Below are 18,240 nucleotides of genomic sequence, written 5' to 3' on the forward strand. Positions count from 1 at the left end.
TACAAAATAGCCTATTACTTATTGCTTTTAATGTTTTTTTTTTTATATAAAAACCATGCGAACATAATAAGTAGACCTTGGACAACAGTTTAAAACAATAAAAACGGCATATTGACCTCACCTTTATCATTACGATACATCCTAATGACGAAAGCGTGCCCAGGCTCAGTTCAGTAAAAGTACAGTGTGAGTGTGTGCTTTAGATTTACATTACATTTAGTCATTTAGCAGACGCTTTTGTCCAAAACGACTTACAAATGAGGTAACAATAGAAGCAGTTAGAGCAACACAAGAACTGCAATACATAAATGCACTAGAACTACAGTAGTCTAATCAAATCTAACACAGTACACAAAGCCAAGTGTTTTTTTAGACAGAGAATGTAAAGATAAGGATAGAAAATAAAGAACAGATATTAGTAAGTGAGGTGTTGGCAAAAGAGATAAGTTTTTAGCCGATTCTTAAGGACAGATACAGAGTCAGCAGATCTTGTCCCAACCGGTATATCATTCCACAGATCTGGAACAGATCCAGAGAAGGTACGCGATAGTGATTTTTTCCCTTTTTGGGATGGCCCACAGGCCGTCACTGTGGCAGAGCACAGGGATCTAGAAGGTACATAAGTCTGTATAAGCAAGTGAAGGTAAGAAGGCACTGACCCAGTGGTGGTTTTAAAGGCCATGAGCAGAGCTTTGAATTTGATGCAAGCTGCTATAGGAAGCCATTGTAACATGACAAAGCGAGGAGTGACGTACACCCTCTTTGGCTCATTGAAGACCACTCTTCCCACAGCATTTTGGATCATCTGTAGGGGCTTGGTTGTGCAGACTGGGAGTCCAGTTACACTCCCACTAGTATTACACATTGTAATAGTCCAGTCTGGACGGGACAAGAGCCTGGACTAGGACTTGTGTAGCATGATCAGATAGGAAAGTTCTGGGGCACAGTTCAGTTAGGTTAGGTAATATGAGTGCGCCTTAAGGTACCAATGTGTCTTTTTGATGTACCAATATGCACCTTGTACAAAATTGTACCTAATGAATGAAGACCACCCCAGTGACAACTTTTGTACCTTCTTGTACCTTTTTTCTGAGATTGTGGCACTGTGAAGGACCTTTATTTTTAAGAGTGTATTTGCAAATATTTTTGTTGCCTGGAAGATAATAAATAGGGAACATCAATTTGATAAAAAAGTTTTTTCGCTTGGCAGCCATTCTGGAAATGCCTCCAATTCTGGTTTATACAAGGAAAGGTCTCTAAGGGGGTTTTCACACCTGCCTTGTTTAGTTCGATTGAATCGTACCAGAGTTTGATTGCTCAGTTGGTGCAGTTTGTTTGGGCAGGTGAGAATGCAGCAATCGAACTCTGGTGCACACCAAAAGCGGACCAAACAAGCGGACTGAGACCAGCTTGCAGAGGTGGTCTCGGTACGCTTTCAAACGAACTCTAGAGCGGTTCGTTTGTGATGAGAACACGATCCGAGATCGAACCGACCTAACTGCAAAAGTACTGCGCATTTTGGACTAAACCAGCTGCTGTAGTCAACTGCGCAGTGGATTATCGGATGAGGAAGTGTTTGTTGACCGTTTCTATTAGCAATATTAGCACAATGACAAATCGTGGACATACCTTGAGTTGCGAGGAGGTGCAGGCGGAGCCTCGGATATTTTTTGTCTTCGCCGTTTGTAGTGCATTAAACCGTTGTTTTCAAGCCGCATCCGCGATTCATTCTGAAAATGAACAATTTGTCTAGAGTGCTGTATACAAACTATGTATAACAACCACGGAGACATAATTACAGCGCGCAGCCGTCTGTCCATGGTGTCTGCTGTATTATCCTTCTTTTGTTTACTTCCGGGGGTTCCGTTGGAATTTCCCGCATGTTGATTCTGACCAATCGTGAAGCCGTTTAGGAAATACGTTCAAATACATGTGGCCAATGAGTGATGTTGATCTTATGACATGACAGAATTTTGGTTCGTTTCAATTGGTGCGGATCAGAGCAATCAGTGTGGTGTGAAATGTGGTGTGAAATCTGCTAAAAAAGTTACAATGTATCATTTTTTGCTTTTGGTCCGGACCAAATGAACCGAATTACAGATGTGAAAACGCCCTAAAACTACTTGTCAAGCTATTAAAATAATTTATCCTGTCACTAACACACTAACAACATTTGATAAACCTGCAATCTCTCATTAATGTTACTACACATCTATCTTTGACTCATCCTTTTTTGACCACTTAAATTTGACAACTCAATAAAATTAACTTTAATTCTATTGATCATTACTATCAATTTATTATGATTTTAAAAACCCAATAGTTGTATGTGGTTCACTTCTTAAGTGAATTTAACTACATGCAGCATTTTATTTAGTCTGTTAAATCAATAAATGTAAATGGACTAGATGATATGATGGTAGGTCTGCATATCTGTTTTAAGATTATAATCAACACTGATCAGACTTTGGTGATTAGTTACATCAGACATTTCATTCTGATCATGACAGATCCTCATGGCGTTAACGAATCCTCAGATCGGATAAGCAAGTATTCATGCTGTAAGAAGTGTGTTCTGCACTTTGATGATCAGTCTAATGCTGACACTTTTCAGGTATGAGCCTCTTTGAAGTCCTGCAGATGAAAGTTTGAAGACAGGGAGAGCTTTCTGATGTCATGCCTCTAGAAAAATTGAGGGCATAACGTACAAAGACGATGTTTGTACAAACTCAAAGTCAAGAAATTTGTGTTCGCAGTGAAGACTGTAAGTATCTTATCCAAGGTAACTTTCAAGGAATGTGCATATCAAAGTGGTGTTTCAGGATCACACATGTCTAACTAAACAGTCCAGATTTGTGTGTTAATGTTCTGTGCAGTAAAGATAAAATAGTAATGCTGATTGATGTATTGCATCATAGACGCTCTTTGAAGATATTGCCAAGCTTTGAGGCGAGAAGAAAAATTACACCACTTTACAAATTGAAGATGTTCTTTCTTTCCTAGGGATGATTTATGTAATGGATTGCTGATTTTGCTGGTGTAAAAAACATTTTATGATAAAATATTCTGTATTGTAAAAGACACAGCCTCTAAGGTTATTACACTCTAAAAAAATTGCTGGATTATTTTTCAACCCAGCATTGGGTCAAAAAGTGATGAATCCAACGTGGTGGGTTGCAATTTAACCTATGCTGGCTTGTTTCAACCCCTTGTTAGGTCAAATATCAGATGCATTTCTATGGATTCATTTAACCCAGCTGCTGGGTTTATCCCTTTCTGACCTAATGTTGGGTTGAAATAACAAAATATAATAATTTATTTGTGTGTAAAACTTAATTACCATTAAAGGTGCACTGTGTAAATTTTAGCGCATCTAGTGGTGAGGTTGGTTTGCAACCCCTCGCTTTCAAAACACATAGAGAAGCTACAGTAGCCGCCACCGGAAAAACATGTCATCATCGGAGACAAAACATTTTTGTCCGTAAAAAGCTTCTGTAGAAACGTGGTGGCACAAAATGGCAACTTCCACGTAAGGGGACCCTCGTGCATGTAGATAAAGTATCTAATTCTAAGGTAATAAAAACATAACAATTCATTATAAAAAGGTCTTTATACACCCATAATAATTTTGCTTTGTATATTATATTGCATTTCTTTCAAGAGATTGTTCATAAAATTACACACTGCACCTTTCAAAATAAAAAATGCACACAATAAAAATAAATAAAATACATAAAAATAAATTTATACAAAAATGTAATAACATTGTTGACTAATTTTAATGGTAAATTAATTTAGCTTTTTATAAAGCAATTATATTTTCACCCAGCTAAAGTCATTTTTTCTTTTGTGATTTACTGTTTTCTACATAAATTCATCCTACAGTAGGGGAGAGCAATAGCCTGACGTTGCCATACTCAATTCTAGTCAGAATTTGAGTCTGATACCGCTCCATTGAGCTATAATTATGAGGCGTGTCTCAACCGAAAAATGCCTCTGCACTCAATTGGATAGACCTACGACCAATCAGAGCAACCGAGTGTGTAACGTATGTTGAAATTACGTCTTTGCAGCCTGACCGAACTGCTAGTTATTTCGCTATGACACAACATTGTGATTATACTGAGTTAGCGAATGTACATCAACACCTATTATGTTTACAACATTTCGTTTATATCACAACATGAAGTATTTACTAAGTCATAGAGTAAGACTATCTGTTACCATTTGTACGTTAGGTGAACTTCATCCACGACGATACCCATTACGTTTGCTTGAAAATATTGGAGCCTAACATGTCCCTCCACTTACAGCAACCACGATTCCGGGCTTCCGAAAAGAAGCTGGCAACGACCGCTAATTATATCCATCTCGTCGTGCACGCTGAGTTGCATCGCCGTGATAACGTTAGCCTTTTCAGTTGCGACCAACTTTTGCCGAATAGGACATCAACAAATGCCCTGCTCGCATGTCTCTGTTCCTCTTTTAAAATCAAGGCTCTGTCGATATCTTTTAGAACAGACTCAATGTCAGAATCCACACATCTGAACTCTACAGCGGCAGCCATTCAACACACGCGCTCTTTGGTGACGTGGTTCATTACGTTACTGTTGATTATCTGTCCATCATCGTATAAAGCCCGCCCTGACAATTTGATTGGTTCGACCAGCATTTGTTCTAAAATAGTAGCTCCTCAACGGAGAAACCCCAGACCCATCTTCCCGTTTACAAAATCTTGTGGGCGGGGCTAAGATGGGCTGGCACCCAGGCTAGGAGAGCAAGGGTGAAAGTACCATTTTTCTGAAAAACTTACTTTTAAAAGATAATGTTTTAGACAGAGATATATTTTTGCTGTGGTGAATAAGTCACAAGTTTGGTCTATCAATACCAGGTGGAATTTTGTAAAAATGTAAAACAACTTCAGTATAATTTCACTTTAAACATAAGTAGTGAATTACTTTCAACCCCACCTGCAGGGACGAAAGTAACACAATAAAACGATAAATTCTAGCACTTGTTTTTATAAAAAGGGACAATAAGTAGGATTTAGTGGTGAAATTGTATTTTGCATTCAAACGAATAGTGCTCTCTAGCATCTCGCTTTTCCAAATGCGTGTTGCAACTACAGTAGCCGCTATGTAATCACTGATCTCCTTGTCCGTTTCAGCTAGTTCACGTGTTCTGAATGAAAACGCGTTGTGGAAATGCGTTAATAGACTAGTGCTTTTTTGTCCCTCTCTGCTATTATAGTTAATCAATATGGCGGAACAACATGGAAGCCTCCTTGGACTTACCCGTTCAATGTAAGTAAAGAGAAAAAATTCTAAGATTACAAAGAAAAGTCAGATCACCAACGAGGACATTTTTATGAATAAAAACGTTGATTTTTATTAAAACACTTAAAACCCTACTTACTGTGCCTTTAAATATACATGACTATGACTTCGTTAATATCTAGCTGCAAACATATTTTGTAAGTTATCTTTGTAAAAAAAATAACGAAATTAAATTTTTATTTAAAATTTCAGGTTTATCAAACTTAAATTGTTGAGAATAAAAAAACATTTTTAACAGTTTGAACACTATGTAAATGAAGTGAAATTAAATTAGAATAATATCAATTTCCAACATATACAATAGTATTAGCAGCGAAACAAAAGTAACAAGTGTTACTTTCGACCCAACAGAATCTCCTCACATTTAAACACGATTTACTTTTATTTTGAAAAACTCAGAGAGGTCAAACTTCAGGGTGTGTTATAGAGCACTATAGATTGATCAGTATTGTAACACATGAAACCAGAAACACAACGCGATATAAGAACAAAATGATCGCTTTAGGAATTTACTTATCATGGTTGAAAACACCATTCTGGATCTACACACGGAAAACAGTGAGTAAATAATGCGATATTTGTCAACTCTGTCAGGGGTTGTGTGCCTAAGATGCTGTCGTAGTTTGGGATGCAAATGTTATCAGGGCTCAGAGAAAATTGCTTTGTTACTTTCGTCCCATGTTACTTTTGCCCCGGTTCTCCCCTACTGTACATATCTAAGGAACATTGTGTGAAAATATAATCTTGATATCTTTACTATTGAAGATAAACTATAAAATTTATAGTGAAATTGACGAGTGAAATTAAACTTTGATGCTCTTTATGTCAGAATTTGATTTTGAGACTGACATTTCCAAATTTAAACTTTGAAAAGGTCACAAATAACTGTGCGACAGCATAAACTATACAGGATGATTGATAAGGTTTATTCTTAAAACAATAAAAGGACTACATTCATCAAGTGGAGGGTTGGATGTCATCATGTGCGATGGTGCTCTTGTAGATGATGTGGGTTTGAATTTAGCCTGCAACTTTTCCTGAAGGAAATACGAGTCCTGGGTTAAGCAGAAATCTGCCTTGTGGTGTGGACACCATGCCTATGGAATGACTAATGGGAACAGATCATACTTCAGCACAAAAAAGCAGCATGGTCTCTTTAACGGTAGAATTAAACAGAACCCGACTCTGTGGTTAAAATCACTTCTGTGGTAGCAAATTACAGGCTTTCAAAGGCTTTATCGTTTAAAAAAGATCACGGTTCTGGCAACAGAAACCACTACTCTTAACAGACCTCACATTACGTCTACTGCTGAGATGATTATCAAATACTGAAAAAAATATACCAAAAATTATCTTGAAAAGATTTAGATTTGAGGCAGATCTTTAGATCAGATAACCAAGTACATGTTTTCCCAAAATGTATAAAGTAAAATGTGCTTTCTGTGTCAGTCTATGGTTGGAATAGCGTTGCATGCTATTGTTTGTTTCTGTAGTATATGAGCATATATATATATTTAGAATGCACAAAATCTACTACATTTGCAAAAATACACTGTATCTGGGTGTTGTATCCACACATAACCTAAAAAATATATATATTTGACCCAGCCATGAGTTGAAACAACCCAGCATAGTGAGTTTAAACTCATTGGCAGGGTTTCTCCATATTTCAACCAACCATTAGTCTAAAATAACCCAGCAGAGTGTAATAGTTTGAGTCTGGAATAATGACAATTGTTTCATTCACTGTAAAAATAGTAAAAGATAGCAGGCAGCATACAGTGTATTGTATTTAAGTGCAGTAATAAGTTGGTATTTTTTATTTATTATTTAGCTAATGCATCTATGTTAGTGGCACAGAAACATCAGACTCTGCACCACTCCCACCAAATGACCAATTACCAGGTTGTGGCAAGAAGGGATCAAGCGACGGCCAAAATCTTATGAAATCTCGCTGGATGAGTGCTGTTTTTAACCCTTAAACTTAATGGGCAGTTCACACTAGACTTTTCGTTCCATTGACTTCCATTCACAAGCATGTGAATGATTTAAACCGGAAAAGCATGCTCATGCGGATTGTGACAATTACAAAACCGGTATGTCACTGCATGACTTTTCTCTCTACAGAAAAGCACAGACGAAGCCAAAGATGATATTGATGAGCTGCTCCCCGCAGCACTGTCCAAAAAATAGCCACACACTCAAAGTCTGTGACTGCGGCTTAACCCCAAACCCAACATCACGCAAGATTTGGCCATAGCTGTATCCCCTTTAGCCAGAACCCGGTCACCACCTGCATTACTGCATTACAGTTAAGGACTCTATCAATCATTTGTATCATCTCCTGTGACTTACCTTTAGTTTTGTTCCAGCGACTTCTTAATTCCCCTTCAGTTCTCAAAATAAAAATGGAGACATTGCATACTGTATCAGTTTCTGTTTATATTACCATTGAACTTCCTCATATTACTTCTTCCCTGCCATACTTGCTGTTTAATAAAACCTACCTGTTTGGCTTTTAACCTGTCATTGTCTAAGGTCCTGTTACATGACAAATAGTAAACTAAACTAAACTAAAATTACTATGAAGAATGTAAATTTGGTCGGAGCCGAGTGTAGTGGGCAAGTGTTCCGACATATGGTGCAGATGCACTTTTGGCGACCCGAGTTCGAATCCCGGCTCAAGGTCCTTTGCCGATCCCGTACCCCTCTCTCCACCCTATACTTTCCTGTCCTCTTCTACCATACTATGTATCTAATAAAGGCAAAAAACGGCCCAAAAACATAACTTTAAGAATGTAAATTTGGCCTGTCTCTCGAAGTTATAGTTTGAAATAATACATTTTAAAAATAAGTACAGTACTGTATCTCTACTAAACAGAGATGCAGATGATTATTTAAATGCAGATATATATATATATATATATATATATATATATATATATATATATATATATATATATATATATATATATATATATATACAGTCAGCCTGAAAATTATTTTTTTACAAATGAGTTCACAGCAGATCATGGTTGATAACATTTAGTTTAATTCCTCCAATGTTCTTATTCTTCTAATACTTTATTTCATCTTTATACACTTCATCTATTTGCCCTGTTCCTTTTTATGCGTTTTAACTTTATGACAAGAAATTCATAAGGACAGAAGTTTGCGCTGTATATAATTATGCATATTTAAACATATTTAAACTGAGACCTAACCATAATTTATCATTTTCATCTGTTTACGAAATATAAATTTTAACATTTCATCCTTTTCCGAATTTGTCTGTTGTCAGTTTAGGTTTGGGTATTTGGCAGACTATTAAATGTAAAGCGATATAAAGTGCTTTCAATGTACTTATATCAAGAACAGTGTGTGTCTCCTGGTGATCAAACCCTTGACCTTTGCACTGCTAATGCAATGGAAGATATTTGTCTTGTCTAGTAGTCTTGTCATCTCTAATCAAACATTCCTTGCATCAGAGGAGACATTTTAAACTTCTAGCTAAAAATACAGCTTAAGCATTTGATAGATGTGTGGGCAATTCATGATGTATAGGTGAAACTCTCATTTTTAGTGCTCTAAAAAATGAATAGCGGCACTGTTTTTCTCCAGGCTTACAATTATGTCTTGTTTTCATATCCAAATTATAGAGACAGAACATTGTAAAAATTGTGGTGTAAAAATTCATCTAGGCATTCCGGGCTGGCTTAAAGAAATAATTGTACAGGCTGAAACAAACATTTCCTTCAACAGCATGGTTTGCCAGTATACATTCTAGAGTATGTAATGTAAATGAACTGGAAACCATATTATGAAGCTGAGGTTCAGATCCAGCCTTCTCAGACAGACTATAAAGAATCCAATTTGCTGAAGATGTAATGGAGAGCACAGCAGAGTCCTGGCACAATGGGGAATGTGCGTGTTCATTTTCATCTTCAACTGTCACATGATTAGTCACGCTCCATCAAAACAGAGGCTGACTTTAAACCATCTGACCGTAAAATTTCTGAAAACACACAGGACATATCCACAATTTCTGAATAATTTGGTGTTAAATTGATGGTTTACTTAAAATTGCCACTATTTACTTTATGGCAGTAGCATTGTGTGAGGAGCACACTAGTCCAATTCAAACAGAGTCAGTTTTGTGAACTGGATCAAGCAATTAAGATTCGACTCTGAAAATTGCTTGATGAATCAGACATCAGACATATATATACTTTTTTTGTGAATGTACCAAGGAAATTAAGAGAGATGTCAGTTTAATTTTGGCTTGTTGCTCACACAGCCTCAATGACATACTGTAGTAACACTGCAACATGTGGGAATTACGCAACATAAGTATTTGACAAAGCATTGATCAAATAGCCCACAAAATATAAACTTGTGTAAACAGGAGACATTTTTAGGAACGCTGCAAATATGTTGCAAAAAATTGGTCTTCACTATATCGGCGGCTTTAGGTTGGGGCAAAATTTAGGATTGCAGTAATATTGTACTTCACTCCACAATTAAATTTGTGTCAATAATTACTCATTCCCGTGTCATTTCACACCAATAAGACCTCTGTTCATCTTCGAAACACAAATTCACATTTTTTGATCAAATAAAAGAGATTTTCTTTCCCGATTGAAAGTAACTCAACACCAAGTTAAGGCTCAGAAAAGCAGTAAAGAAACTGTTAAAATAGTCTTCATGCCTGCATTTTATGAAGTGACGAGAATACTTTCTGTGCTAATACTTTCTCCAAAACAGCGCAGCAACGAACCAAAGCCTTCAATGACCCTATAGGCATTAAATATGTGCACATGGTGCTCGATGCAGGAGTCGTCATTTGCGACACAAGTGAGGTGCTGACGCAGAAGGTCAAAGCATGTGAACGCGTCTCAGAAAGTGACAAAGAAAAAAAGAAAATGTAGAATTAAGTCATTCTTTTTAGCACACAAAAAGTGTTCTCGTCACTTCATGAAATAAAGATTGAAGCACTGTAGGCACATGGGGTATTTTAATGATGTCTTTACTGCTTTTGTGGACCTTTAATGTTGAAGTTGCATTGCTGTCAGGGTTCAAAAAGCTGTCGGTTTTCATAAAAAAATATTTGACATGAGGGTGAGTAATTAATGATAAATATTTAATTCTTCTGGAGTGAACTAACCCATTAAAAAATTGGCTCCTGCAGTGTCAATGAAGCTGAAATAAAAAAAAGAAAGTAGAATTTACTAAATTAAAATAATACATTACAGTTTAATGTATTTCTAAGAATGTCAGAAAGTTTTAAAATATTTATATTATGAAATGCTTCTTTAAATTTTATAAAAAATCCGGCACCTTGTTTGCCACCTCAAATTCAATGTATACATTGGATTAGAATATAAATGGCATTTCCAATTAAATTCCAGCTGGCACACAAATCTGATGCTCAGGCCGTTGTAGTGTAGCTGCAAGACCATAAAACGGTACAGAGAATAAAAGGGCTCAACATTTTGAACTATTATCAATCTTCTAGCTTACTGTGAGGGCTTTTATAAAGGTCAAAGCAACTGCGCTGTTAGGGCTCTGAATATGCATTGTCAGGTAGTTTAGAGTGAGGTCACTGAAATGAGGGAATTTACCAGAATCATAAAACTTTTGTGGGTGTCAAAAGGCTAAGATGAATATATCAAAACTTCCAAAGAAAGCCAATATAATCATGTTTTAATCCTGGATTCCTGATTGTACCTTATTGCCTCATTATAAAAGAGGTAAAATTAGGTGTACACTGTAAAAAGTGAAAGTTTGATAATTAAAAAAAAAACACTTTAACCCCCTGGGGTCTAAAAACGCGGTGTCGCGTTTTGACGTGTTTTTTCCTTATCATGGCAGAACCAACTTAAAATACTCCATCATTAATAATCATACACTTACGTGTTTGACATCATTTGAAACGGTAAAGGATCTTCTTTAATATGTGTTCATTCACAATAACAACAGATCTTTGTGTTTTTGTCAAATAAAGAAAATAAACAGGGTGTGCATCCAGACATTTCTGTCTCCGCCAGCTGTCTCTCAAAACACGTTACAAAAATCAATTGAAACTCCGCGAATACTCGTCACACAAGCATGATACACATATCCAAAGAAAGCCTGAAATGTCTTCTTTTAAACAAGCTAAATATAATCGAAAACAAATAATGCCTGTTTATGTAATCTGCATTGAAGTAAAGAGAGTACCGTTTTTCCTGGCTGACTTCATTATCTTTAATTTGGTCACGCCCACAGCTGTTGACATGGTAATGAAGACACAAGCTGTTCAAACCATAAGCAAAGCGTAAAGTTTATCAGATTTAAAGACTTTTTACCGCATGTTTGGATTATAAACTTTATTCACACACGTGAGGAATATCTTCATTTATGTCTGGAAATTGAGGAAGAGAAGCATTTATCTTTAACGTTACCTTAGAAGAACAATGGAGGACGCACTGGAGCTGGATTAGAAGTATGTAACATTAACAGTTAATTTATACCATTTATAATTGCTATCATGTAACTTAATATGCTCATGGCTTGTGCAGTTCAGCCTACATACAGTGCAACCTCAGCAGACTGCACGCTTCGGATTGAAAAACTTTCGCATTGTTTACAAACGGACGCGATCTCACGTAATGGCGGATTTCACTGTTGCATGCTGTAACAGTGTTAAACACAGTTATTCACTTATATCCTTTTTATATATATCCACTTATAACTTTTAGTAAGCCTGAACTGCTGTATCTTTTAAGTGTGCTGTAATATGATTCCATGTTTACATGCTTATTTACAAACAAATCCGCGTGACCTCCCGTAATGGCGGATATCTTTTACATGTTTTACAGCGTTAGACACAGTTATTCACTTTCGTATCCTTCATGGCAACTTTGAGTAATGCTGCACTGCGGGATTTGCTGTAAAATGATTCCATATTGTTTACATATTGTATGCAATTCCATACATTGCGCTTTACACGCGACACCGTTTTTATGAGCGCCGCGTTACACGGAGACACGAGCTTGCGCACATGGACGCGCCATATGCGATGTGTTTTTAAAGTTCATACACGCTTACAGAAACACGTTTAAAACAGAAACTAAACGATAAGGGGATGGGCATCTGAAAACAGCTTTTTATATAACTAATCGCTGCAGATGTTTATCTGAGATTTAGTTTATGTACAAGATTTATATGAATGTAGTATCAGTGACATTTACCCATCAGTTATATATGTAAGGGTATTTCTGTGGCCAACTTATGCTAACAGCTGTTTATAACTCTCTTAGAGGTCTGCATCTCTCTCATCAGTACAAAACGATGAAGTGGAAAAACACTTTTTGGACATAAAGTTATATGGTAACATGAGCCACATGAAGTTTACAGCTCTGTTGTGTATCAGTTTCTTAGTTTGTACAAAGTTTTTGAATAGGGTATGTTTCCAAATAAACTGAAAATGTCCTAATGACCATCATTTCTATTTTAATTATATTGTTAACTTAATAAACCTCAAACAAACATGTATACATGTGTCCTCACATTCTTTACTGTAGTTCACTCTCAGATTCCTGCCTAAAGGCTCATTATGCAGCTCATTATGCAAGCCTTTGTTTGCTAGCTGTCAATCAATCCTTCTCGCATACAGCCCCTCTAAACAAAAAGTGTCTTACAATTTCTAAATCAATACATTGTTTTATGTGAATAAGTAGGCAGGGTGATTTTCACATAATTTTAAAGAAAAAACTCTAAACTACTAGATTCTGTTTAGGAAAGTCTTGTTAAAACATGTTTAGTATGGGTTTTGTGGACTTATATCAGTGACTTAAAAATTTTGCTTTTTTAAAAACCATGCATAAACCGTTTTCTCTCAAAAATACAAACATTTACATACATGTAGCTTATATAATATTTTAGCCCAGTTTGTGCTGAACGCAGTGGTATGAGACACTTGCCATTATTATGTTTTAAAGCAACTGAAAAAAGACCAAATGTAAGAGCATGTCAGAACCTCTGACAGTGTCCCAAAATGGTCGGACCCCAGAGGGTTAATCTGATAAGGAACACTGTGCCGTACACGGTACATCCCCTCCCTTGCACGTGAGGCTGCATTACGTCATTGTACCTTTGAAGCATTAAATCTTCAAAATATACGGTCATGCGGCACATCGTTGTAAAGCTTAGACTTTCGGGATTCCATTAAGCGCACACACAAAGCATAATGTGATTTTTAGCAGTCATAAAACTGTAATCTTGTTGTTAGGTACCTGAACCGGGCGGCGCCGATTTAGGATATTTACTTACCTTCAAAATCTTCCCTGTATTCGCTTCGGTGAAATTGTCAAAAAATAAATCCCCAAAAGTCCAAGGAAATGGAATATCTAAGTTTTTGAAAATATACAGACATATATACAGGTCATTGAAAGTGCTTGAATCTATTTTATGCAAGAGGTTTTCTGGAAAAAATTCCCTGTGTAGTGTAGGATAATATCATAAAAATTCTAGACTTTTTAAGCACACATGCTAATCTGTTCGTTTAAATGTTTATATCTTCTGTATGCGAATGTTGATTCATACCAAAATGCTTTTGCATAGTTGTGTTGTCCCTGTAATGCCATCTAGGGCAATATTTCAGATACCTGTAGCGATATATTTCCTGGCTCCCACGTCACCCTCTCTTTGTCGTTAGGCCTCACCATTTGTTGAATTTGATACACATTCAGACGCACTTACCACTGGAGGCGTCCCCAAAGTGTCACTAGTGACGCAGCGCAAGTTCCCTTGAAAGGGAACTGTTACAATTTATCTTAAAAGGTAACACAATGTAACCTTGCTCTCACTTGAAACGTGTCCCCACATTTAGTCCTTGATTTTGAGGATATTGGACCTAGAAAGTCCTTGAACGGTCCTTGAATTTGAAGTTAACTAAGGTGTGGGAACCCTGATTTTAAGATTTGTCACTTAAAGTGAAAAATAAAATAATAATTTAAAGCAAATTTCCTTTTTTAGGTCTTACCAATTGAAGAACATTTTTAAGTTTATCCAACTTTCACTTTTTTACAGTGTAGGGCAATGCTTACCAATACTAGCCCTTAAGCACCCCCTCCCAAATTCAACTTATCAACCTCCTTCCAAAATGGTAAACATTTCACATGATGATGAGTTAAATCAGGTGTGTTAAATAAGGAGACATCTAAAACATTTTGGGAGGGGGTGCTCTAGGACCAGGATTGGGAAACACTGGTGTGGGGTATACTTTATTTCTTCTACTTTTATTTACTATATTTAACTTCATACAAATTAGCTCATAACTCCCCAAATTCCCACGAGATCAAGTTGGTAAAATTCTACAACCTGAAGAACCCATTGTAGCAATTTTAGTATTTTCCTTCACAATATGCACAATAAAGCACAAATACAGTAAATGACTGATATAAATGAAAAAATATTTGATACTACCTTTTTATTTTTCAGTTCCTGGTAGTCCATCAAATTGAGTTGTTCTTTTCTTGTGTGTTTGCTGCCTATTTGTAAACGCTATATTAAATTGGCAGGCATTGACTCAATGCCATCATTCCAATCTGCAGTCGGGAACAGCTGAAGTTTTTAAAGCCGGTAATAATGTCGCCCCATCAGCCTTTGAGGAGTTGAAAGCGCTGATCCAATTGACTGATTGTAATAGGCCCCGAGTAACACCGGCCAACGGCATCCGGATGGCACAATTTATATTCCCACGCGTTAGAATACAGCTCGCTCCTGAAAGACCGCTCGGGACTGCAAATGGGCCGTGATCAAACAGCCTTACCCACGTTTGTGCCCTAACAGGAGGCCTTAACCGTGTCTGAAACTGGGACAATAACTTTAAATATTTCATTTGGTCTTCTGGAACGGACTGATGCATTAAAGCTGAAACATCCTGCTAGTCTAAAGCTGATGAAAAGAAAGAGACGGAGATAGAAAAAAAACTGAAAGAAAGACAGTTTCTGCTCTTGTGAGGAATAATTAAACATATGGAAGATCAAAGACACACCAAGAACTCTGTGTCACCAGGCGTGTTCAAGACCAGCACATAACAATTGAAATGAGCAAACAACAAAAGTCTTGCTGCTCTGTTGTTGGAATACACTGTTACTGTTGTCTTAATTTACTCTCTGTAGTCTTATATATAGCCTAATAAATATGATTTGCAGCGTGGCCAGGGACTGCCTACATAGAAAGGAACAGGGTGTCTGACGTCTAATATAGAGGTTTAAATAGGACAATTCATTACGATATGATACAATATAAATTTTCTCCGCCCGCGATGCGATATTTGCAGACACATCAAACGCTTCTTCAATGCAATAACAATTCGATGCAATTAGTTTATAGATTTTTGATATTATATGCTTAGTACAGCAGTTACATATTCGAAACGGCACAATCTTTGTCTCAAATGGAACATTTACAACAACAAACTAACAAAAAATACCTTTAATTAAACAAAAAGAAAATAAACAATGTGGAAAAATGTCACAAAATCAAGCTTATGATGGCAACAGTCAAAGTCTTTCAATATTTTGTGCCAAAATGTGCAATAGTACAAATCACTGAGGTAAAAAAATTACCTTTGCTGACACTAGCAGATGAAAATAAACAAAAATGCATGCTTTGGCAGAAATGCGTATATAGACGTTAAGTCAAGGAATGAGGACGTGGAGAGTGTCAAAATGAAGGTACCTCATATTGATATGTGGCATCGATGCATTGTATAGTTAGAATTTTAATACATGTCCATATCAATGTATTTTTACACCCCTAGTCTAATTTGACCAATCAAAATGCACTTGTTTTTGTAACAGTTAGCTAGATGATGAATAAACCAAGTGTGCCACACAAATCCTAAAAATTGAAGTTAAAACGTTTCGATTGCCCCCTGTCGGCTGGCTGCACTATAGGTCATAAACCCTGCCCTCTCCATGTACTGTTAACCCTCTGGGGTCTAAGGGGTTTTTAGGGCCCTGGAGAAGTTTTGACATGCACTGACATTTGTGCTTTTTTTAGTTGCTTAAAAACATAATAATGGCAAAAGTCTTATAACACTGTGTTCAGCACAAACTGGGCTACTATATTATATGATCAACATGTATGTACATGTTTGTATTTTTGAGAGAAAAATGTTTATGCGTGGTTTTTGAAAAAGCTAAATTTTTAAGTGACTGATATAAGTAAAAAAAACTCATACTAAACATGTTTTCCCAAGACTTTTCAAAACAGGATCTAGTAGTCTAGAGTTTTTTCTTTAAAATGATGTGAAAATCATTCGGCTTACTCATTTACATAAGACAATAATATTGATTTACAATTTCAAAGTCACTTTTTGGTTAGGAAGGAAATATGCAAGGAGGCTGGAAGCTCTTGAATAGTCTGTGATTGACAGCTGAAGAACAAAACACTTGCATAATGAGCTGCATAGGCTAATGAGCCTTTAGGCAGTAAGACGACGCCTTGTTACGTGTTTGTTTGTGAAAGCAACACAAAAGAAATGCCTTCCCATGCGTGATCCTGCGTTAAATAAACTTACCGTGCAGAGATATACGCGAACAAACAGGGTTTTAGATGTGTTTAGATCCGTCTTAATACAAAAGTGCGTCAAATATGAGGCATTGTGTGTTTGTGTGTGCGTTTGGCCGTCGACCGCGTCTGATGGAAGCACAAAGAAAACAGAAGCGCCTGGAGATGACTTGTATTTACAGGCGAGAGAGCATACTTTATAATTTTACCACAAAGCGCGTCAAATATGAGGCATCTTGTGTTTTTGTGTGCGTTTGGACCTCGATCCCGTCACACTGACGAAGCACACACTTGCGTCTTTTTGGAGATAACATATGCGCGAGTAAACAAGTAGATGTGATGTTTGCAATGGCACCTTTTATAAGAATACCACAAGGCGCGTCAAATATGAGGCATCGTGTTTGTGTGTGCGTTTGGACATCGCGTCACTGGCGAAGCACACGCACTCGCGTCTGTTTGGATATAACTTTAGGCGCGAGTAAACAAGTAGATGTGATGTTTACAATCGCATATCTTATAATGATACCACAAAGCGCGTCAAATATGAGGTATTTGTGTGTGCGTTTGGACGTCGATCGCGTCTGTTTGATGAAGCACACACACTCGCGTCTGGAGATAACTTAAAGGGAAACTTCACCCATTTGCATTAAGCTTTGTACCGTTAGAACCCCAGTCATGTTTTTGAATGGTCGTGCACCATTCCCTCAGTTTCCCCTGAGAGGGGAGAAATACTGATTTCAGTGAGGCACTTCCTTCTTTCAATGATGTAAAAATCGTCATTTTGCGTCATTGAAAGAAGGAAATCCTGTATCTCTATTGAGTGTGAAAGACTACAGACACTCATTCCTCATTTTTCCAAGGTGGGGGCTATGGGTGGGACCCACTCACGCTTCAGACCAATTACAGATAAGTGGGTGGGACTTACGAAAATATACGAACACAGACCGAAAAAAAACGACCAGCCGCCATCTTTATGCTAAGCTAAGCTAAACAGAAGTTGTGGAGCGAGCCAGAATTCATGTTACAATAACAGTGGAAGTTAATCAATATTACATGGAAGAGGGTGATTTTACAAGCGTGATGCTCTAATCCGCTGTTCATTGCACCTTTATGAGCCACAATACTGCAAAGAGCTGAGGCAGATGTAGGAACAGAAGCCCGAGGAGTAGGCCGGAGCCTGGGCGTCGGCTGGGTAGAGGAGCCCGGTGAAGAAGCAGCAACCATCGGCCTCTGCTGCGTAGAAAAGCTTGCCTGTTCTCTCGCTGTGTGGCTTCTTTATAACATTTCTGCATCAGATAAGGATATGGACGTTTGGTGAAGGTTTCTATGCAAGAGAGGAACT

Source organism: Misgurnus anguillicaudatus, chromosome 12, assembly GCF_027580225.2.
Source record: "Misgurnus anguillicaudatus chromosome 12, ASM2758022v2, whole genome shotgun sequence".
NCBI classification, from domain to species: domain Eukaryota; kingdom Metazoa; phylum Chordata; class Actinopteri; order Cypriniformes; family Cobitidae; genus Misgurnus; species Misgurnus anguillicaudatus.